Source organism: Hemitrygon akajei, chromosome 2 (assembly GCF_048418815.1).
Source record: "Hemitrygon akajei chromosome 2, sHemAka1.3, whole genome shotgun sequence".
Classification (NCBI taxonomy): Eukaryota; Metazoa; Chordata; class Chondrichthyes; order Myliobatiformes; family Dasyatidae; genus Hemitrygon; species Hemitrygon akajei.
The window spans coordinates 178,062,375-178,086,055 of record NC_133125.1 but is presented as its reverse complement, the minus strand read 5'-3'; the positions used below and the strand labels follow the sequence as shown (position 1 = coordinate 178,086,055).

The 23,681-nt window shown below is 42.6% G+C and overlaps 1 protein-coding gene across 6 annotated transcripts in view; it reads right to left on the bottom strand.

Annotated features, from left to right (window-relative positions):
- LOC140718757 (HEPACAM family member 2-like) overlaps nucleotides 1-23,681 on the bottom strand; it is a 63,772-nt gene that overhangs the window by 27,397 nt on the left and 12,694 nt on the right. The gene's annotated exons all lie outside the window — the stretch shown is intronic.

Below are 23,681 nucleotides of genomic sequence, written 5' to 3'. Positions count from 1 at the left end.
TATGTAACAGTTTCTTCCCCCAAGCCATCAGACTCCTCAATAACCAAAGCCTGGACTGACACCTTGCCCTATTGTCCTGTTTATTATTTATTGAAATGCCTGCACTGTTTTTGTGCACTTTATGCAGTCCAGTGTAGGTCTGTAGTCTAGTGTAGCTTTCTCTGTGTGTTTTTTTCACGTAGTTCAGTCTAGTTTTTGTACTGTGTCATGTAACACCATGGTCCTGAAAAACATTGTCTCAATTTTACTATGTACTGTACCAGCAGTTATGGTCGAAATGACAATAAAAGTAACTTGACTTGACTCGACAGAAGGCCCTTCAGCTCATAATGTTGTACTGAACCAAATAAAATAGCCAGCTTAAATAATCCCTTTTTACCTACAAGAAGGAAGGGAAAGAGACTAGCTGGAAGGTGAAAGGTGAAGCCAAGTGGGTGGAAAAGGTCAAGGTCTGGAGAAGAAAGAATCTAATAGGAGAGGAGAATGGGAAGGAGTAGGAGACCCACGAGGAAGTAATAGGCAGGTGAGAAGAAGTAAAAGGTTAGAGTGAGGTGTGGGGGAAGGGGAATTTGTGTACTGGAAGGAGAAATCGATATTCATGCAATCAATTTGGAGACTACCTAGATGGTATATAAGGTGCTTCTCATCCACCCTGATGGTAGACTATCCTATCGGATCCTTTCTTCTCCAGCCCTTGACCTTTCCCGCCCACCTAGCTTCACCCTTCACCTTCCAGCTAGCCTCTTTCCCCTCCCCCAACTTTATATTCCGGCATCATCGCCCTTCCTTTTCACTCCTGAAGAAAGATCTCGGCTTGAAATGTTGAGTTTATTCTTTCCCACGGATGCTGTTTGACCCGCTGAGTTCTTCCAGCATTTTGCATGTGATGCTTCTCCACTATCCAGTCATTCTACCAGCAAATTTGCTGCTATTTTCAAAATCACTGATCATGCCAACAACATTCTCTTCCAGATGATTAATACGTATGAAAGCCAGTAAACGACCTAGCACTGATCTCCATGGTACACCACTGGCCACAAGCCTCCAATCTGAAATGCAACCCTCTGTGGGAGGGACAAGCTTGGATGCACGCATTAGGACGTAAGGGTTGAGTAGAACAGACAAATGGGGAAGCATGTGCAGTATAGAAGGTGAAGCAGGAGGATGATCATGAAATCTACTGCCACAAAACAACAAATTTCACAACATACACTTAGTGCACACCTGCACATTAATGCAAATATCTAATCAGCCAATCAGCAGCTGAATGAATAAAAGCATGCAGACATGGTCAAGATGTTCAGACCAATCATCAGAATGGGGAAGAAATGTGATCTAAATGACTTTGACCATGGAATGATTGTTGGTGCCAGATGGGGTGGTTTCAGTATCTCAGAAAATGCTGATCACCTGGGATTTTCATGCACAACAATCTTGAGAGTTTGAAGGGAATGGTGTGAGAAACAAAAACCCATCTAGTAAGTGGCAGTTCTATAGGCAAAAAGATCACATCCTAAAAATTGAGGTTCAGAAACCTGGACTGGTCTTCTGCATGTTAGGATTATACAATCGACTCTGGTTCATTAGAATACATTGGGACCAAAACATTTTGGCCCAAATACGGATTATCCGAATTAGCTGAAGTTTCAGGGAAATACTTTAAAAGGTATAAAAATGACAAACTACGGTTCAACTGATTAACAGATTATGTATTTAAATGATATACAAAACAAATCTGAACACTTGCAATACTACTACAGTATAATAAACTGTGTATGGATCCCAATAGTTATCAGTGGTAGAATTCATGCAGACTGTGCTGTCATGTTCTTTTGATTGACTGAAAAAGAAAAAAAATCAGTGCAGACGCCTCGTGCAGATAATAGATTGTTCTCAAAATAAAAAAACAAAATTATCAAAAATTCACATTTTTGAATCTGCCCAATAAAAGCAAAAGCACACACAACTGGTACTATGTAAAGACTGTTCACTCTAAGCAGAGCTGTGTCTAATGGTCACACAAGTTAGAAACTGTATGACAACCATTTCCTGTACCAATCAAGTGGCATAGTGTCCCAAGTAAACAAAAGGAAACCTGGCTATTACTTGGTTAATTTTATTCTTTACAAGTTGTCCCAAATAAACGGCTGTTTCATTAACTGATGGCCCCATTAACTGGAACCTACTGTATGTGAATTGGCCACTATGTTATCTCCTCGTCAGGTTAGATAGTTGATGTGGAAAGTTAATACTGACGTAGGCGAGGATAAGCAACATATAGAAAGCAGTTGGAATGCCAATAAGAAGATGTGGTTGTATGAACAAAGCCGAATGCCAATCGACTGGGGAAAGGTAATTCTGTAAGCAGAACGTCACTGAATATGAGGAACGCTTCAGAACTGTGTGGTTGAACTATCCAGGAGTCGCAATGGTAAGTGAAGAAAACAGAGGGATCTATTGTCCACTGAAGTCAACCTTTATGGGTGGCCTGAAAACCAACAGTGCCAGAACGGTGAGGTTAACAAGATCAAACTGGAAAGCACTTAACACTTCATACAGCCACAAACATACGTCCCGATGAAGGGTCTCGGACGAAATTGTTGACTGTTTATTTCTTTCCATTGAAGCTGCCTGACTTGCTGAGTTCCTCCAGTACTTTGTGTGTGCTACTTCATACAGCCAGGTTGATTCCAGAGCTGGGAGGTTAGCCTATGAGGAGAGATTGGGTCACCTGGGACTATACTCACTGGACTTTGGAAGAATGAGAGGGGATGTCATAGAAACATACAATTATGACAGGGATAGGTAAGATAAGGGAAGTTGTCACCACAGGTAAACATGGCCTCACTGTTCAGTGGGGTAGATTTAGGATGGAGATGAGGAGAGTAGTGAATCTGTAGAATTCCCCTCCCATGGAAGCAGTAAAACCTACCACATTAAATATATGTAAGGCACAGTTTCCCACCAGCACTGGCAGCCTCTCACCTGAAAACTTTCTGGCATAGAGGATCAGGCACGGAAATCCTTGGATCAGTCACTGCTGCAGAAACCATCAGCCTGTGCAGCTCAGAAAGAGGGGAGGTGTACATGCTGAATTCTCACTCTGTTATGACCCACCAACGGGGACCATCTGCACCGGGAGCAGAGGCTCTGATGCCACAGTGTAGGGGAACATTTTCATGGCACTCAGATTGATTCAGGGATTCCCAACCTTTCTTAAGCCATAGACCCCCTACCATTTTCCGACGGGTCCGTGGACCTCAGGTTGGGAACGTCTGGATTGATGGTACAGCTGGTAACACCAGATGTAAACACCTCTGAAATTCTTCAATTCTCTGGGTAGCCATGAAACCAAGCAAGAAAGGCAACATGATCATCAACCCTCAAATAGCACCCCCACCACAAAAAACAAAAATAGAACAGGCACATTGATCCCCAAATTCCTCCTCCCACATAAAAAACAAGCAAAAGGGATTTAGCACATCGACTCCTAAATCCTTCCTCCTTCTCAAAAACCAAACAAAATGGGGATCAGGCACATCGACCCCCAAGTTCCTCTCCCCACACAAAATCTGAGCAAAATGCATCACACATCAACCCCCAAACCCTCCTCCCCACACAAAATCTGAGCAAAATGCATCAGACACATCGACCCCCAAACCCTCCTCCCCGCACAAAATTTGAACAAAATGCATCAGACACATCGACCCCCAAACCCTCCTCCCCGCACAAAATCCGAGCAAAATGCATCACACATCAACCCCCAAACCCTCCTCCCCGCACAAAATCCGAGCAAAATGCATCAGACACATCAACCCCCAAACCCTCCTCCCCGCACAAAATCCGAGCAAAATGCATCAGACACATCGACCCCCAAACCCTCCTCCCCGCACAAAATCTGAACAAAATGCATCAGACACATCGACCCCCAAACCCTCCTCCCCGCACAAAATCCGAGCAAAATGCATCAGACACATCGACCCCCAAACCCTCCTCCCCGCACAAAATCCAAGCAAAATGCATCAGACACATCAACCCCCAAACCCTCCTCCCCGCACAAAATCCGAGCAAAATGCATCAGACACATCGACCCCCAAACCCTCCTCCCCGCACAAAATCCAAGCAAAATGCATCAGACACATCAACCCCCAAACCCTCCTCCCCGCACAAAATCCGAGCAAAATGCATCACACACATTGACCTCCAAATTCCTCTCCCCACACAAAATCTGAACAAAATGCATCAGACACATCGACCACCAAACCCTCCTCCCCGCACAAAATCCAAGCAAAATGCATCAGACAGATCGACCTCCAAACCCTCCTCCCCGCACAAAATCTGAACAAAATGCATCAGACACATCGACCTCCAAACCCTCCTCCCCGCACAAAATCTGAACAAAATGCATCAGACACATCGACCCCAAACCCTCCTCCCCGCACAAAATCTGAGCAAAATGCATCAGACACATCGACCCCCAAACCCTCCTCACCGCACAAAATCTGAGCAAAATGCATCAGACAGATCGACCTCCAAATTCCTCTCCCCACACAAAATCTGAGCAAAATGCATCAGACACATCGACCCCCAAACCCTCCTCCCCGCACAAAATCCAAGCAAAATGCATCAGACACATCGACCCCCAAACCCTCCTCCCCGCACAAAATCTGAGCAAAATGCATCAGACAGATCGACCTCCAAATTCCTCTCCCCACACAAAATCTGAGCAAAATGCATCAGACACATCGACCCCCAAACCCTCCTCCTCGCACAAAATCCGAGCAAAATGCATCAGACACATCGACCCCCAAACCCTCCTCCCCGCACAAAATCCGAGCAAAATGCATCAGACACATCAACCCCCAAACCCTCATCCCCACACAAAATCTGAGCAAAATGCATCAGACACATCGACCCCCAAACCCTCCTCCCCGCACAAAATCCGAGCAAAATGCATCAGACACATCGACCTCCAAACCCTCCTCCCCGCACAAAATCTGAACAAAATGCATCAGACACATCAACCCCCAAACCCTCCTCCCCACACAAAATCTGAACAAAATGCATCAGACACATCGACCTCCAAACCCTCCTCCCCGCACAAAATCTGAACAAAATGCATCAGACACATCGACCCCCAAACCCTCCTCCCCGCACAAAATCTGAGCAAAATGCATCAGACACATCGACCTCCAAACCCTCCTCCCCGCACAAAATCTGAACAAAATGCATCAGACACATCGACCTCCAAACCCTCCTCCCCGCACAAAATCTGAGCAAAATGCATCAGACACATCGACCTCCAAACCCTCCTCCCCGCACAAAATCTGAACAAAATGCATCAGACACATCGACCCCCAAACCCTCCTCCCCGCACAAAATCCGAGCAAAATGCATCAGACACATCGACCCCCAAACCCTCCTCCCCGCACAAAATCCGAGCAAAATGCATCAGACACATCAACCCCCAAACCCTCCTCCCCGCACAAAATCTGAACAAAATGCATCAGACACATCAACCCCCAAACCCTCCTCCCCGCACAAAATCTGAGCAAAATGCATCAGACACATCGACCCCCAAACCCTCCTCCCCGCACAAAATCCGAGCAAAATGCATCAGACACATCAACCCCCAAACCCTCCTCCCCGCACAAAATCTGAACAAAATGCATCAGACACATCGACCCCCAAACCCTCCTCCCCGCACAAAATCCGAGCAAAATGCATCACACATCAACCCCCAAACCCTCCTCCCCGCACAAAATCTGAACAAAATGCATCAGACACATCGACCCCCAAACCCTCCTCCCCGCACAAAATCTGAACAAAATGCATCAGACACATCAACCCCCAAACCCTCCTCCCCGCACAAAATCTGAACAAAATGCATCAGACACATCGACCCCCAAACCCTCCTCCCCGCACAAAATCTGAGCAAAATGCATCAGACACATCGACCCCCAAACCCTCCTCCCCGCACAAAATCTGAGCAAAATGCATCAGACACATCGACCCCCAAACCCTCCTCCCCGCACAAAATCTGAACAAAATGCATCAGACACATCAACCCCCAAACCCTCCTCCCCGCACAAAATCTGAGCAAAATGCATCAGACACATCGACCCCCAAACCCTCCTCCCCGCACAAAATCCGAGCAAAATGCATCAGACACATCAACCCCCAAACCCTCCTCCCCGCACAAAATCTGAACAAAATGCATCAGACACATCAACCCCCAAACCCTCCTCCCCGCACAAAATCTGAGCAAAATGCATCAGACACATCGACCCCCAAACCCTCCTCCCCACACAAAATCCGAGCAAAATGCATCAGACACATCAACCCCCAAACCCTCCTCCCCGCACAAAATCTGAACAAAATGCATCAGACACATCAACCCCCAAACCCTCCTCCCCGCACAAAATCTGAACAAAATGCATCAGACACATCGACCCCCAAACCCTCCTCCCCGCACAAAATCTGTGCAAAATGCATCAGACACATCGACCCCCAAACCCTCATCCCCGCACAAAATCTGAACAAAATGCATCAGACACATCGACCCCCAAACCCTCCTCCCCGCACAAAATCCGAGCAAAATGCATCAGACACATCGACCCCCAAACCCTCCTCCCCGCACAAAATCTGAACAAAATGCATCAGACACATCGACCCCCAAACCCTCCTCCCCGCACAAAATCTGAACAAAATGCATCAGACACATCGACCCCCAAACCCTCCTCCCCGCACAAAATCTGAACAAAATGCATCAGACACATCGACCCCCAAACCCTCCTCCCCGCACAAAATCCGAGCAAAATGCATCAGACACATCGACCCCCAAACCCTCCTCCCCGCACAAAATCTGAACAAAATGCATCAGACACATCGACCCCCAAACCCTCCTCCCCGCACAAAATCTGAACAAAATGCATCAGACACATCGACCCCCAAACCCTCCTCCCCGCACAAAATCTGAGCAAAATGCATCAGACACATCGACCCCCAAATTCCTCTCCCCACACAAAATCTGAGCAAAATGCATCAGACGCATCGACCCCCAAATTCCTCTCCCCACACAAAATCTGAGCAAAATGCATCAGACGCATCGACCCCCAAATTCCTCTCCCCACACAAAATCTGAGCAAAATGCAGCAGACACATCGACCTCCAAACCCTCCTCCCCGCACAAAATCTGAACAAAATGCATCAGACACATCGACCCCCAAATTCCTCTCCCCACACAAAATCTGAGCAAAATGCATCAGACGCATCGACCCCCAAATTCCTCTCCCCACACAAAATCTGAGCAAAATGCAGCAGACACATCGACCTCCAAACCCTCCTGCCCGCACAAAATCTGAACAAAATGCATCAGACGCATCGACCCCCAAACCCTCCTCCCCGCACAAAATCTGAACAAAATGCATCAGACGCATCGACCCCCAAACCCTCCTCCCCGCACAAAATCTGAACAAAATCCATCAGACACATCGACCCCCAAACCCTCCTCCCCGCACAAAATCTGAGCAAAATGCATCAGACACATCGACCTCCAAACCCTCCTTCCCGCACAAAATCCGAGCAAAATGCATCAGACACATCGACCCCCAAACCCTCCTGCCCGCACAAAATCTGAGCAAAATGCATCAGACACATCAACCCCCAAACCCTCCTCCCCGCACAAAATCTGAACAAAATGCATCAGACACATCGACCCCCAAACCTTCCTCCCCGCACAAAATCTGAGCAAAATGCATCAGACACATCGACCCCCAAACCCTCATCCCCACACAAAATCTTTTTCATTTTCTCACCTTCTTCACATTTGCTCAGCTCAAACAGTAGAGATCCCAGGCAGGATAATTGAATACCCCTCCTGTGGGATGTGGGAAGGCAGGGAGACCTCCAGTGTCCGACAACTACAACTGCAAATGCATCCAGCTGCAGCTTCGAACCATCTGCGTTAAGGAGTTGGAGCGGGAAATGGAAGAGCTCCGGATCATTTGGGAGGCTGAGGTGTGAGACATAAGACATATAGAGAGGTAGTTACACCCAAGGTGCAGGAGGCAGGAAACTGTCAGGAAGGGGAAAGGGTAAAGGAGCCAGTGCAGAGTACCCCTGTGGACCATCCCCTGAACATGTATACCACTTTGGATACTGTGAGGAAGGATGGCCAAAAGAGAACAGTCACAGCAGTCAGGTCTCTGGCACTGAGTCTGGTTCTGTGACTCAGAAAAGAAGGGGAAAGAAGCAGCATGCTATTGCTGATAGGAGATTCATTAGTTAGGGGAACAGAAAGGAGGTTCTGTGGGCGAGAATGAGGTTCCTGGACGGTATGTTGCCTCCCAGGTGTCAGGTTCTGGGACAGCTTGAATCAAGTCCTCAGCATTCTCAAGTGGGAGGGTGAAGAGTCAGAGGTTGTAGTCTATGTAAGTACCAATGACATGGGTAAGACAGGTGACAATGTTTTGCATAGAGAGTTCAGGGAGTTAGGTGCTAAGGGGCAGGACCTCCAGGGTTGTAATCTCATGATTGCTACCTGTGCCATGTGCTAGTGAGGCTAGAACTAGGGAGAATATACAGTTTAACACGTTGCTAAGGAGTTGGTGTAGGAGAGGGGCATAAGATTTTCAGATCATTGGGCTCTCTTCCAGGGAAGGTGGGACCCGTACAGAAGGGATGGTTTGCATTGTAACTGGAAGGGGACTAATATCCTGGTAGAAAAGTTTGCTTGTGCTGAATAATGAGGTTTAAAGTAGACTTGCAAGGGGATGGGAACCAGAGTGCCAAATCAGTTAGTAGAGAGGTTGTGACGTTCCTCAAAGTCAGGAATCAAAAGATTGAACATGGTGCGAGTAGTGTTCTGAGCTGTAGTTACTTCCATGCAAGAAGTATCGTAGGAGAGGCAGATGAACTCACAGCATGGATCAACACCTGGGAATATGGTATTGTAGCCATTAGTGAGACTTGTTGCAGGAGGGGCAGGACTGGCATCTCAATATTCTGGGATTCCATTGTTTTACATGTGACAGAGTGGGATTACTAGTCAGGGAAAATGTCACAGCAATACTCCATCAGGACAGACAGAAGAATTCTTCTATTGATAAAGAAAGGTATGATCCCATTAATGGGCTTAGTCCTAGGGATTTAGAAGGACAAATCCGCAGATATCAGAAATTGGTGCCAGAAACATAATGTTATAGTAGGTGATTTTAATTTTCCACATGACTGGGAATCCCATACGGTTAAAGGACTAGATGGGATAGTGTTTGTCAAAAGTGTTGAGGGAAGTTTCCTTCATCAGTATAAAGAACACCCAATGAGAGTGTGTGATACTGGATCTATTAGGGACTGAGACAAGCCATGTGACAGAAGTTTGTATAGAGGAACACATTCTAACTAGTGACCACAATGCCATTAGTTTCAAAGTAAACATATGAGAAGACAGGTCCGGTCTGTGGGTTGAGATTCTAAATTTGAGTAAGGCCAATTTTGATCGTGTCAGAAATTATCTGCAAGTGTGGTTTAGGACAGGCTGTTTTCTGGCAAAGTTTTCAGGCTGTTTACTTGGTAAGCGGGGAGGCCTTCAAAAGCAAAACTTTTGAGAGTACCATAGGTTTCAATAGGTACACTTAATGTCAGGGAAATGTATACAATATGCATCCTGAAATTCTTTTTCTTTGCAAACATCCACGAAAACAGAGGAATGCCCCAAAGAACCTTGTATGTGCCTGTTGAAATAAAAGGTAAAGATTACATGTGCTGGGAACCTTGGTTTTCAAGAGATATTGAGGCCCTGGTTATGAAAAAAGGTGCATAGCAGGTATAGACAAGTAGGAACAAATGAGGTGCTTATGGAGTGCAAGAAATGCAAGAAAACAGTTCAGAAAGAAATCAGGAGGGCTAAAAGAAGACATGAAATTGCTCTAGCGGACAAGGTGAAGGAGAATCCTAAGGGATTCTACAGATATGTTAAGAGCAAAATGATTGCATTCAAGATGAGGTAATAAATTGGATTAGACCTATCCTGATGGTGTATAGTAAACCCGTTGATCTGAATCGACACTTTTGGCACATTGGCCTTCATAATTCGATGTATTAGGTACAGGAGTCAGGATGTTATGTTGCAGTTGTATAAGATGATGGTGAGGCTTAATTTGGAGTATTGTGTGCAGTTTTTGTCACCTATCTACAAAAAAGATGTAAACAAGGTTGAAAGAGTGCAGCGAAGATTTACAATGATGTTGTCGGGTTTGGAGGACCCAAGTTATAAGGAAAGATTGTACAGGTCAGGACTGTATTCCCTAAAATGTAGAAGATTGAGAGGAGATTGGATAGAGGTTTACAGAATTATGAGGGGTATAGGTAGGGTTAATGCAAACAGGTCTTTTCTACTGAGGCTGGGTGGGACTACAGAGGTCTGGGGTTAAGGGTGAAAGGTGAAAAGTTTAAAGGGAACATGAGGGGAACTTCTTCACTCAGCAGGCCGTGAGTGTGGAATGAGCTGACAGCACAAGTGGTGCATGTGAGCTTGATTTCAACGTTTGAGAGAAGTTTGGTTACATGCAAGGGAGGTAGGGGTATGGAGGGCTATGTTGATAGGAGCAGGCAGTTTAAATGGTTTCAGAATGGACTAGATGGGCCAAAGGGATTGTTTGTGCTGTACTTCTCTTTGACTCTATGTCATTAAGCTGATGGTATAATAATTACTGTATATTGTTCTGTCATCTTGGAGCACTGTATCTGGGTGACTTGCTTGCATATCACTTTAATATAAAGGTGAACAGGGCAGCTTGTTTCATCTGATTGTTACAGGGTGTTGCAGAGGATTTGGCATTTTAAATGAGTCACTATTATTTTCAGAGCTTGTTCTCGGTGTCAGTTACAGTTTATCAGCCGGGCTCTATGGTTCCTCGATCATTCAGCTTCCTGGGGAGTTCAATTCACAGGTCAGAAGGAGAGATCAAATAACGAGGTTAATGGGATCAGTAGTGGAGATTGTGTCAAGTTTGGTGTGCAGTGTACCATTCAGCTATGTGTTCTAATATACAGTCACAAACTACAACAAAATCAAACTGGACCAAATTATAATCTTGTTTATTACTTGCAAGGGAAGTCCACCTCCATACGTTAAGTTGTTGGCTTCAATCTTACAGCTCAAAACAAACCATTTTTATACGTTTACAGAGTCCAGTAATTCATATTTCTTCCTTATCTGCATCCATCTTAAATGAGTCCATTTGTCCTTTAAGGCTTCTCCCACCCCCACAACACCTGTGTCCCATTTTTTCTGTTGTCAAGGCACTCCCTGCCATTAACATAAATCCTGCTGTAAAACACACACCCTGCTTGCAAGATGAATGCTTCAACAAATCAGTAAAACACTCTGGGATCACACAGCTTCCATTTTCTCACATTACAGATGACAAAAGTTAAAAATTCATAAAGACTTCAGCGCTACAGATATATTTCCACATTCCCTCCATTTTGTCATTTTGTGATAACGCCTTCTATGTCCGATTTGAAAGGGAAAGTATAACTACAGCTGTGAAGGTCCTTGCTGCACCTGGTGACCCTGTGATCTCTGTCTCACAGGCCGATGTTAGGCTGTTGTTAAAGAGGGTGAAGCCTCGCAAGGTGGAAGATCCCGATGGAGTACCTGGTAAGGCTCTGAAAAACTCAATTTTAAATATATTTTATTTCTGTTTTTGGGCGATTTTTAATCTATACAATATACTTATACTGTAATATATTTATGTATTTATTATTATTTTATTACTTTTTTCTTTTTCTTGTATATCATGTATTGCATTGAACTGCTGCTGCAAAGTTAACAAATTTCACATGTCAGTGATAATAAACCTGATTCTGACGTGCCTCCTTTCTTGGATAAAGCAAGGCCCACTACTGCTTGGATTTGCAATGCCACTGTACGGACCACCAGCAATTCTGACAATTTAGATATTACTTATTGGGCTTGATCGAGAGCATATGCAGTTTTGTTTGCTAACTTTTCCAAAGCTGATGTCAAGTTCATCAGTTCCCATGCTGCTTTACCAGTTTCATAGGCAAGTGTTACCTTCCCTGGGGACAACACTAAGTACTTTTACACTGGGGTTAGTATTGTCATATGGGGGTATACCATCCTCTGAAACACTCGTTGTTTCCAAATTTATATCCCCATCCTCCACCAGAAACTAAACATCTGCAGGGCAGAGGGCTTGGACCAATTAAAGTAACAGTTCATCTCTTTTTCATTGAAAGGCATGGGTAAAAGGAGCGCACCCATCTCTACATGTGCCAGGACAGCCATACAAACACATCCACTTGAAGAGCTGCTGATCCCGAAGGGTCTCAGCCTGAACGTCGGCTGTTTACTCTTTTCCATAGACGCTGCCTGACCTGCTGAGTTCCTCAAGTGTTCTGCCGGTGTAGCTTGAGAGATTGGTCCTGTTTGTGTACTTGTAAGCAAGCGTTTGTGCTTCCTTGCTTTGTCAGAGAAAGGACAAGGGCTAATTCATCTGCCATCATTAGGACTTTCAGTAGTTTTATTTTGTGTGTCATTAGGCGCCATCTTACAGTGAGTGGCATTAATCCACAACTGCTTTTCCCTTACTTTGATGGCTGTATTGGTGACTAGCAATACCTGAAATGCTCCTTCAAATTGAGGTTCCAAACAATTCTTTCTGCACCTCCACGCAATCTCCAGGCTCAATGTCATGGAAGTTAGGGTCGGCTGCTGGTTGCTGGGTTTCCTTTACCTGCTGATAGTAGTTGGAAATGCTCTTTTTTTTAAAGGGTAATATAATAGTTCAGTGTACCCTCATCCAGGTTTTGCACATCCACCCTACTTAACTCCCAGTGATGCATCAGGTGCATGGCCGTCCCATTATGGTTCCATGTGGGGACAAGTCAATGGTTCTATTAGCAGTGGCTCAAGTAGTCATCAGAAACAAAGGCAGCACTGGCTTCCACTTTAATGCAAGTTCCTTACACATTTTTCAGAATCAGAATCAGGTTTATTATCACCGACATGTGACGTGAAATTTGTTAACTTAGCAGCAACAGTTCAATGCAATACATAATCTAGCAGAGAGAGAAAAAAAGAATGATAATAATAAAACATAATAGTAAATAAATCAATTATGTATATTGAATAGGTTATTAAAAATTGTGCAAAAACAGAAATACCGTATATTACAAAGTGAGGTAGTGTCCAAAGCTTCAATGTCCATTCAGGAATCGGATGGCAGAGAGGAAGAAGCTGTTCCTGAATCACTGAGTGTGTGCCTTCAGGCTTCTGTACCTTCTACCTGATGGTAACAGTGAGAAAAGGGCATGGCCTGGGTGCTGGAGGTCCTTAATAATGGACGCTGCCTTTCTGAGACACCACTCCCTAAAGATGTCCTGGGTACTTTGTAGGCTAGTGCCCAAGATGGAGCTGACTAGATTTACAACCCTCTGCAGCTTCTTTCGGTCCTGTGCAGTAGCCCCTCCATACCAGACAGTGATGCAGCCTGTCAGAATGCTCTCTTTGAGTTTATTCTTAAATAGTTCTATTCATCCTTTCCACTAGCTGACTGAGGGTGTTAGCTACACCAGAAATGTTCAAAGTACATTTATTATCGAAGTATGTAGAAATTATACAACCTTGGGATTTGTCTCCTTACAGGCAGCCACAATACAAAAAATCCAAAAAAAAACATAAATTGTTCAAACAATAAAAGCAAACAACAGCATTCAGATTGAAGCCAGACAAGCTCACCTTCTCAGCCTCAGTTCATCACACAGCAGGGCAAACTGTCACGAAGCTCGCAGACATAAACCACGACGCAATCCACAGCCTCACTACTGTGACGACTGGAGTAAGTGTCACAGAGCAGTGAGCAGAACCCTGTCCTCCGCCCCCCTGGCACCCGGCCTTTGCAATCCATCAAGCCTCGTGTTTAAATTCTCCAACACTGGGTTGTCCCTTGAACTAGGATTTAGGCCTGGTTGCTTTGATACACTCTGGGCCTGGACCTCACCACCACGTTCTGGCCTTATCTGACCTTTCCAGCCTCGCTCTTGAATTTGGTGGATTGGTTCCGAAACTCCTCCACTCTGACTTTTCTTAGCTTTACACGCACCGACGCCATCTTGAACACATCTCAACTTCACTCCGACCACTTCTCCTCAAACGTACCTCGACCACGCCCCGACTCAGTCTTGCACCCTCAAGTCAGCCTCATCCTCACTTGCCTCTTTGTTGTTTGTGGCGATCGTTTATCACAATTTTCCACAGAAAAAGTGTCATCGATAAAATATATTAGACAATGGGGTGACCCGTTGGGGCACCCTTTGAGAGAAGGGTAGTGCAGTCTGATGTGACCAGGATGAACGTTAAATTTTCCTGAATGCTATTAGAATTGCTTTGCTTTGGAAATTGAAGAAGAAAGACGCGTAGCAAGGCAAATACTCCTCCTTGTTTAATGAAGGGCCCTTCTGCTGGCAACATTTCTGGTTGATCTGCCAACCTTGTGCCTCTTGTTGTCATCCTAAAGACGTGCAGTCCTTTCATGCCTGGTCTCTGCATCTCTTCTGCTGTTTGTTCTTGGTCTCTGATCTTGGAGACGTGCTTTTCTCAGCTCCTTTGTCTCTTCCTCTCTCCTCCTCCTCCTGTGCCTATTGTCATTTTGCAGACGTGCAAGCCTCTCCTCCTGTCTCTTCTTCTCTCATCATTTTTGTCCTGACTCTTTGATCCTGGAGTCGTGCGGCCCTGGCCTCATCCGATTCTTGTTCTCTCCCTCTCCTTGCAGCTTCCTGACAATGTTTGGCCTCATCTCTTGACCATAATGTCACCCTTCTCTTTCCATATGGCATAATTAGGCTGACCATTTTTTTTTACCCTAATGCTGGATGGAAGATACAAAGCAGTTAATACCAAAGGAAGCTGATTATTCTTGATGATCTGGTTGGTGCTCTCCTAAATGGACGTGATATAGTCAGCGCTGTCTTTGACTGCAGCAAAGGGTTTTATGGGTGTCTCGAAGTACGTCATTACGGGTTAGGGGATGTTATGTCATGCTGAAATTTAGAGAAGATCCAATGTTCAGTTTTTTAATCTAATCAAGACTAGATTACATTGTGGGGACCATTTTTGGGTTATTTTCAAAACCTTTGATTTATTGTAAAAGTACAGATGGTGGCTAATAATATATTTTATTATATGATAAGGTCTCCCCCCCCCCCCCCTTTTCTTGCTTTTCCTAACAGCTCTGACTTTGGTAGTGGGTTTAGATTATTTTTCTGTATAATAATGTTATTATATTTCAATATTATCATTTGATTTAATTTTTATGAATACAGATTTTTGTGATTGTAACTGTATTTTTAATACAATGTATTTGGTACTTTTTTAACTTATAATTTATATCTTCTTGTACTCTGTATTCGTTTATGCAGAAACTGATAAAAAAATATTGAAAGAGAAGAATGTCATGACAAAAAGATTTATTTATCTCTTATCGATGGGTGGCAGTTAGATCTGTCCCAATCCTGCACATGCTGATGGTGGTATGCGCCACTCGAAACAGACCTGCCCTGCCCTTTTGCTCCGGTTGGTGTCACTGCTGAGGCTGGCCGTGCGCATGCGTCGTGGTGTCGCGTCCCGATTTCCATCATGGCTGACATCGGCTCTCGGGTGAAATCGGGGCAGCTGATTTTGGGGAATGAACAATTTTATACGAAAATATAACCCTGAACTTTGCTTGCATTCTGTAAGTTAGCACATTTTAAGTCGATGTAGCCAAAAATAGTGCCGCTGTAATGCACTGTTTGTGCTAATTGAAGGTCACAAATAGACAGCATGAGAGTTTTAGTAGTATATAGATAGATAGCTGTGTTTCCAGCTTTATGAACCACTAGTGAGCTGTCGCCCATCTTCAGGAACGCCACTTTGAACTGAAAGGACTCTTTTTTGTTGATCCACCTGTGAGGCTTTGCATACTTTTTTTATTGACCTTACCAGTGAAATAGGTACCATCGTCGCAAGGTAGTTTCCAGGGGATCCCAAATCGTGGATTATTTCCTTTAACAAACAGTTTGTCATTGTAACTGCATCATGCTTTCTACAAGGAAATGCTTCAACCCATCGTGCAAACAGCTCAATAATGACGAATATGTACCCATCATTGAGGCAATTCAATAAAGTCCATCACTAAGTGTAAAGGAAAACATCTGACCTCCGTATGACCCCTGTTACTTGTACCAGTTTCCCTGAGTTCTGCAAGGCACTTATCATACACTTATCATACATACTCCAGGGCACACCAAGTTTGGTTTATTTGATCTGTTACGTACCCGTGACACGTGACAGTGGTACCCTTGTCACGTGACTGGGGTTGAAGTTATACTGGACTTGAGGTAATGGTCTTGTGATGGTGGAGTGACGTCATTTTCCCGCCAGTAGAGGTCATGTGACAGGTTTTTTTTACAGGGTATAAAAGGAAGACCCACCCTGTCAGGTGGGGGCAGTTCGTGGCGGGATTTGCCAAGCTGACTTCATGTCCCTGCGTGATTTAATGTGATGACGCAGTTTAGTTGAAAAATGAAGTTTTATATAATGCCTAAAGTTTAAAAGGTCATTGCCAACAGTTTCTTTGCTGATGGAGAGTGAAGATAAGAATTTGGATGTTAAAAATCGAGGAGAATCGATTTTCGATGGCGGATTGGTTTTGACCTTATTTGATCCTCATTCGGAAGGATTTCGTTGACTGTTCTCGTGTTAATCTCCGCTGAGATAGCGGGAGATTGAGAATAGTGTGGAAGGAAGGTCAGTGCCTTTAAGCCGTTATATTTCATAAAATTCTTCGTGGGAAAGTTCGACGCCGGGGGAATCGAAGGACAACGACATGGAAGAGAATTTAAATCGCTTTAAAAAGTCTCTCCTTTTAAATGGGCTGTGAGCTTTTGAACTTTCGGCATACCGCTTTAAAGAACTGTTTTTTTCCAATACCGCTTTAAGAACTGTTATGCTGCAACGCTATTAAGAACTGTGAATCTGCCGCACAGCAGCTGAGTTCTGGTTAAGCTAGTGTTTGTTTACTTTTGGGGGGGTTTGTTTTCAGTGTTTAATAAACGTGTTATTTGTTATAAAAACCCTTGCCTAACTCATATATATTTATTGTTGCCGGAATATGTAACATAAATATGGGGGCTCGTCCGGGATTGGATCGTTTGAGTTTAAATGCTTGTTGAATTTTGAGTCGGTGTTTTGGTAACGGGGAATGCTCGATTCTTTTGTTTGATTGGCTTGTGAGTGGTATTCGGCAAAGATGAATATTGATGAGTTTCTGGATTCGCCCGACGCGGATTTTTTAGCGAAGGCGAACAAAACTGAAGTATCTGAGATTGCTAATAGATTGCAACTTAAAGGTATATTGACGACTACATCAAAAGCTGTAATACAGAGAAAAATCGCATCACACTTTGTGGCTTCGGGTGATTTTGATGAATCGATTTTAGAATCGCTTCCAATAAGTAATCTGGAGATGCAGTTGCAAATCGAACAAATGATGTTAGAGAGGTGTAAATTGGAAGCTGAACAGAAGCAGAGAGATTTTGAATATGCAATGGCGAAATTAAGTTCTGGGAATCAGTCTTCTGATTCTAAAAAAACGTTTGTTGCTAGTCAAGAAATTAAATTGGTCCCTCCATTTAGTGAAACAGAAGTGGAAAGATATTTTCAACATTTTGAAACTATTGCTCGGATGTCAGACTGGCCGAAAGATAAATGGTCATTGTTGTTACAGAGTGTGATTAAAGGCAAGGCACGACAAGTTTACACAGCTTTAACTGCTGCACAAGCATTAGATTATGATATTGTGAAAACGAATATTCTCAAAGCATACGAAATAGTCCCAGAAGCTTATAGGGAAAGATTCAGGAGTTTGAAAAAGTCTGTGGAAAAGACTTATGTGGAATTTGCCTATGATAAAGCTATGTGTTTTGAGAGATGGGTTTCTTCTAAAAATGTAAATGGGGACTATGATGCATTGAAAGAGCTGATTTTGATGGAGGAATTTAAAAGAAGCATTCCTGTTGAAGTAAGGACCTACTTAAATGAGAGGGATACTGATAAATTGCAGGACTGTGCTAGATTAGCTGATGAGTATGTTTTAATCCATAAGAATAAATTTCCTCAGGGTAGAATTTTTAAGAGGAAAAATAATATGGAGACTCAAGGTAAATCAGAAATTAAATCAGAGGTTAATGAGAAAGGTAAGGAGGAAGGAAAACCTGTGAAGGAAAGACAGTTTGGTCTTATTTGTAACTATTGTAAGAAGCCTGGTCATGTAATAGCTAACTGTTTCAAATTGAAAAAGGAGAAGGAAGCAGTTCCAGATGCTTGTGTGCAATATACTGAAGCATCTGTAAAGTTACAGGGTTTGGTAAACACAAATGAGGATTTGTTAGAGTCTGACCAAGTTAGAAAGGGATATGATCATTTTATAACTGAAGGGTTTGTATCCTTGAAAGAAGGATCTACTCTGGTGCCAATAAAAATTCTTAGGGATACTGGAGCTTCTCAATCACTGATGTTAGATAGTGTGTTGAAGTTTAATGAAGAGAGTGATACTGGTGAGGTAAATTACATAAAAGGTGTTGGAAGTGATTTTATGCCTGTACATTTACATAAAGTAAATTTAAAGTCAGGGTTAGTTACAGGATTTGTTAAAGTAGGATTACAGCATAGCTTACCTGTGAAGGGTATTTCTTTATTGTTAGGTAATGACTTGGCAGGTGGACAAGTTTTTCCTGAAGTGCATTTGACAATGGAGTCAGAGGAACCAGAGATGAATTCTAACACAGATTCTTCCTGTGTTGTGACTAGAGCTATGACTAAAAAAATTGATGTGCAGAATGAGGTTGTTACTCATGACTGTTCAACTCAGGATTTGAGTTTTGAGGATGTGTCAAAGACTTTCTTACCTTCGTTGTTTGAACAAGGTTCTGGGAGTAAGTCTGACTATGAAGATTTATCTCTGTCTCGGAAGGAGATGATAGCAGAGCAGAATAGAGATCCTGAGATTATAAAATTAAGGGAACAAGCTTTACTAGGTAGTGAAATTGAGAAGGTGTCAGTAGGATATTACTTGGAAAAAGGAGTGTTGATGAGGAAGTGGAGGTCGCCTACAATTCCTACAAGTGAGGAATGGAATGTTGTTTACCAGGTAGTTGTTCCTAAAGTTTATCGGAATGAGATTTTGACTTTAGCTTATAGTGTGCCTTTAGGTGGACATCAAGGGGTAAGGAAAACTGTGGACAAGATTTTAAAACATTTTTACTGGCCTGGTCTAAGAAAAGATGTGGCGATGTTTTGTAAGACGTGCCATACTTGTCAAATTGTGGGTAAACCAAATCAGGTTACACCAGTAGCTCCATTACAACCTATTCCAGCATTTGGTGAACCGTTTTCTAAAGTTATTGTAGATTGTGTTGGTCCACTACCAAAGACAAAAACTGGTTATCAGTATTTGTTGACTATCATGTGTACTTCGTCTAGGTTTCCAGAGGCAGTACCACTTAGGAATATAAAAGCTAAAACTGTGACGAAGGCTCTTATCAAATTCTTTACTTATTTTGGATTGCCTAAGGAAATACAAACTGATCAAGGCAGTAATTTTATGTCTGGATTGTTTCAACAGATAGTTTATAAATTGGGAGCTAAGCAAATCACTTCGTCTGCATACCATCCAGAATCACAAGGTGCCTTGGAGAGGTTTCATTCTACCCTCAAGAATATGATTAGGACATATTGTGTGGAAAATGAAAGTGACTGGGATGAGAGTATAAACTTACTTTTATTTGCAGTAAGGGAATCGGTACAGGAATCTTTAGGTTTTAGTCCATTTGAACTTGTGTTTGGGCATAGAATTAGAGGACCTTTAGCTTTATTGAAGGAACAGTGGATTAGTAAGGAAGTACACACTAATTTGTTGGACTATGTTTTGAAATTTAAGGACAGGTTACATAAAGCTTGTAGTTTAGCCAAGGAAAATTTAAAGTTGGCTCAGGAGAAAATGAAAACTTGGTATGATAAAGAAGCTAGGTTGAGGATGTTTAAGCCTGGAAATAAGGTGTTGGTTCTTTTCCCAGTGCAGACAAATCCTTTACAAGCTAGATTTCATGGTCCTTATGAAATTGTGTCTAGAATCAATGATGTGGATTACGTAATAAAAACTCCAGATCGTAGAAGGTCAACACAACTTTGCCACATAAATATGATTAAACCATATTTTGAGAAACAATCTGATACTGTGACAGTTGTGGTTAGTGAGAATGAGTTTGATTTAACTGGGAACATGATAGATGATTCATCTGACTTTCATTCTAAATCTTACATTGTTTCTGTTAGGTTACTTAATTCGACCATTCTGGAAAATATGGATGAGAAATTAGCACATTTACAGCTAGAGCAAAAACAACAGATGAAGGAATTGATTTTTAAATATAAGGATTTGTTTCCAGATGTTCCGAGAAGGACTACTATAGCTTCACATGATGTAGATGTTGGAGGTGCCAAACCTATTAAACAACATCCATATAGGATGAACATGGAAAAATGTGAACTTGCTGAGAAAGAAATTGAATACATGTTAGAGAATGATATTATTAGACATTCTAACTCGAATTGGAGTTCGCCATGTGTTATGGTGCCAAAACCTGCTGGTAGTATTAGGTTTTGTACGGACTATAGGAAGGTGAATGCTGTAACGAAAACAGATGCATATCCAATTCCTAGAGTAGATGATTGTGTAGATAAAGTTGGAAAAGCAAAGTTCCTTACAAAGATTGATTTATTGAAAGGGTATTGGTGTGTTCCATTAACGGACAGAGGTAGAGAGATTTCTGCATTTGTAACTCCATCTGGGTTATATGAGTATAATGTTCTTCCGTTTGGGATGAAGAATGCCCCAGGTACTTTCCAGAGGATGATTAATTCTGTGATTCAGGGATTGAAAGATACTGATGCTTATATTGATGATTTAGTGACAGGAAATGATACTTGGGAAGCACACATAATTGCGGTGGAGAAATTGTTTGAAAAGCTTTCAAAAGCTAACTTAACTATTAATTTAGCCAAGAGTGAATTTGGACATGCCACTGTGACTTACCTTGGTTATGTTGTAGGTCAAGGTAAGGTAGCTCCTGTTCAGGCAATTTTAGAGATTCCCACTCCGACGGGGGAAAAAAACTCTCAGAAGATTTTTGGGAAAGGTAGGATATTATCGGAAATTTTGTAAGAATTTTGCTAATGTTGCCCTTCCATTAACTAACCTTCTGCAGAAGAATGTGAAGTTTGTGTGGACAGTGCCTTGTCAGGAAGCATTTGAAAAATTGAAAACAATGATATGTCAACAACCTGTGCTTAAGGCACCTGACTTTGAAAAACCTTTTTCATTAGCTGTAGATGCTAGTGATGAAGCTGCGGGAGCAGTATTGATGCAAAGGAATGAGGGTGATGAGGTTGATCATCCAGTAGCTTACTTTTCTAAGAAATTTAATAAGCATCAAAGAAACTATTCAACAATAGAGAAAGAATTGTTATCTCTTGTTTTAGCTTTAGAATATTTTGAGGTATATGTTGGTACAACTCAAAAACCACATATTGTTTACACTGATCATAATCCGTTAGTTTTTCTGAGTAAGATGAAAAACAAAAACAGAAGATTATTAAATTGGAGTTTGATGTTACAAGAGTACAATATTGTGATAACTCACGTTAAAGGTAAAGATAATGTGGTTGCTGATTGTCTATCTCGATGTTGAATGTACAATGTAATTTTTTTTTGGAGTGGTTTTTTTTCTGATTGTAACACTCCTACTGTATTGTATATTGTGTATGTTATATAATTTATACATTTGTTTTTCTTGTAAGTAATTGTTAAAATTTTTGTTCTTGTAAGACCAAAAATGTTTTTTTTTGGAGGGAGGTGTTACGTACCCGTGACACGTGACAGTGGTACCCTTGTCACGTGACTGGGGTTGAAGTTATACTGGACTTGAGGTAATGGTCTTGTGATGGTGGAGTGACGTCATTTTCCCGCCAGTAGAGGTCATGTAACAGGTTTTTTTTACAGGGTATAAAAGGAAGACCCATCCTATCAGGTGGGGCAGTTCGTGGCGGGATTTGCCAAGCTGACTTCATGTCCCTGCGTGATTTAATGTGATGACGCAGTTTAGTTGAAAAATGAAGTTTTATATAATGCCTAAAGTTTAAAAGGTCATTGCCAACAGTTTCTTTGCTGGTGGAGAGTGAAGATAAAAATTTGGATGTTAAAAATCGAGGAGAATCGATTTTCGACGGCGGATTGGTTTCGACCTTATTTGATCCGCATTCGGAAGGATTTCGTTGACTGTTCTCGTGTTAATCTCTGCTGGGATAGCGGGAGATTGAGAATAGTGTGGAAGGAAGGTCAGTGCCTTTAAGCCGTTATATTTCATAAAATTCTTCGTGGGAAAGTTCGACGCCAGGGGAATCGAAGGACAACGACGTGGAAGAGAATTTAAATCGCTTTAAAAAGTCCCTCCTTTTAAATGGACTGTGAGCTTTTGAACTTTCGGCATACCGCTTTAAAGAACTGTTTTTTTCCAATACCGCTTTAAGAACTGTTATGCTGCAACACTATTAAGAACTGTGAACCTGCCGCACAGCAGATGAGTTCCGGTTAAGCTAGTGTTTGTTTACTTTTGGGGGGGTTTGTTTTCAGTGTTTAATAAACGTGTTATTTGTTATAAAAACCCTTGCCTAACTCATATATTTATTGTTGCCTGAATACGTAACAGATCAATCATTCCCCTCGTGCCCATGTATGTGAAATTGTGAACACATTGGGCAGACCACGGTACCAGCTTACCTGGAGCTACAATACATCCACTGGGTGAAGCCACATACCATTGTGCTGAAAATAAAAACAGCTTTTCCAACTTTGCCCTGTGGTCCGATGCAGCAGTGGACCAGTATGCTCGTATGTCCTCCAAAGAGTAAGGTTTCATCAGGGGGTGCTTGTTTCTAGCACAACAAGGGTGGGCCTATTTGCTGTTTCTTTTGCAGTCCAACCTGTCACTTTATTGCACTTAGCAAACTCATCCATTTGTCCAGTAGGAGCAACACACTTAATAATCACGACCTATTTAGGCTCATAAAATGCTACCAATAAGTTTCACATGTGCACTGAATTTTTTGATAGGGACCCCACCCTCCAGGTCAAAAATCCCCACATTTCCAGGGCATAACACGAGTCAGAATAAATATTGGCAGTTTGGCCTCCAGCAAGTATACAAACCCTAGTGAGTTTAAAGATCTCTGCTTGTTGTGCAGGAGGTACGAGGTTGCTTTGGCAAGTAAGGTGAAAATAAATCCAAAGGGTTTCTACAGTTATATTAATAGCAAAAGGATAGTGAGGGATAAAATTGGTCCCTTAGAGAATCAGAGTGGACAGCTATGTGTGAAGCCGAAAGAGATGGGGGAGATTTTGAACAATTTCTTTTCTTCAGTATTCGCTAAAGAGAAGGATATTGAATTGTGTAAGGTAAGGGAAACAAGTAGGGAAGTTATGGAAACTATGATAATTAAAGAGGAGGAAGTACTAGCACTTTTAAGGAATATAAAAGTGGATAAATCTCCAGATCCT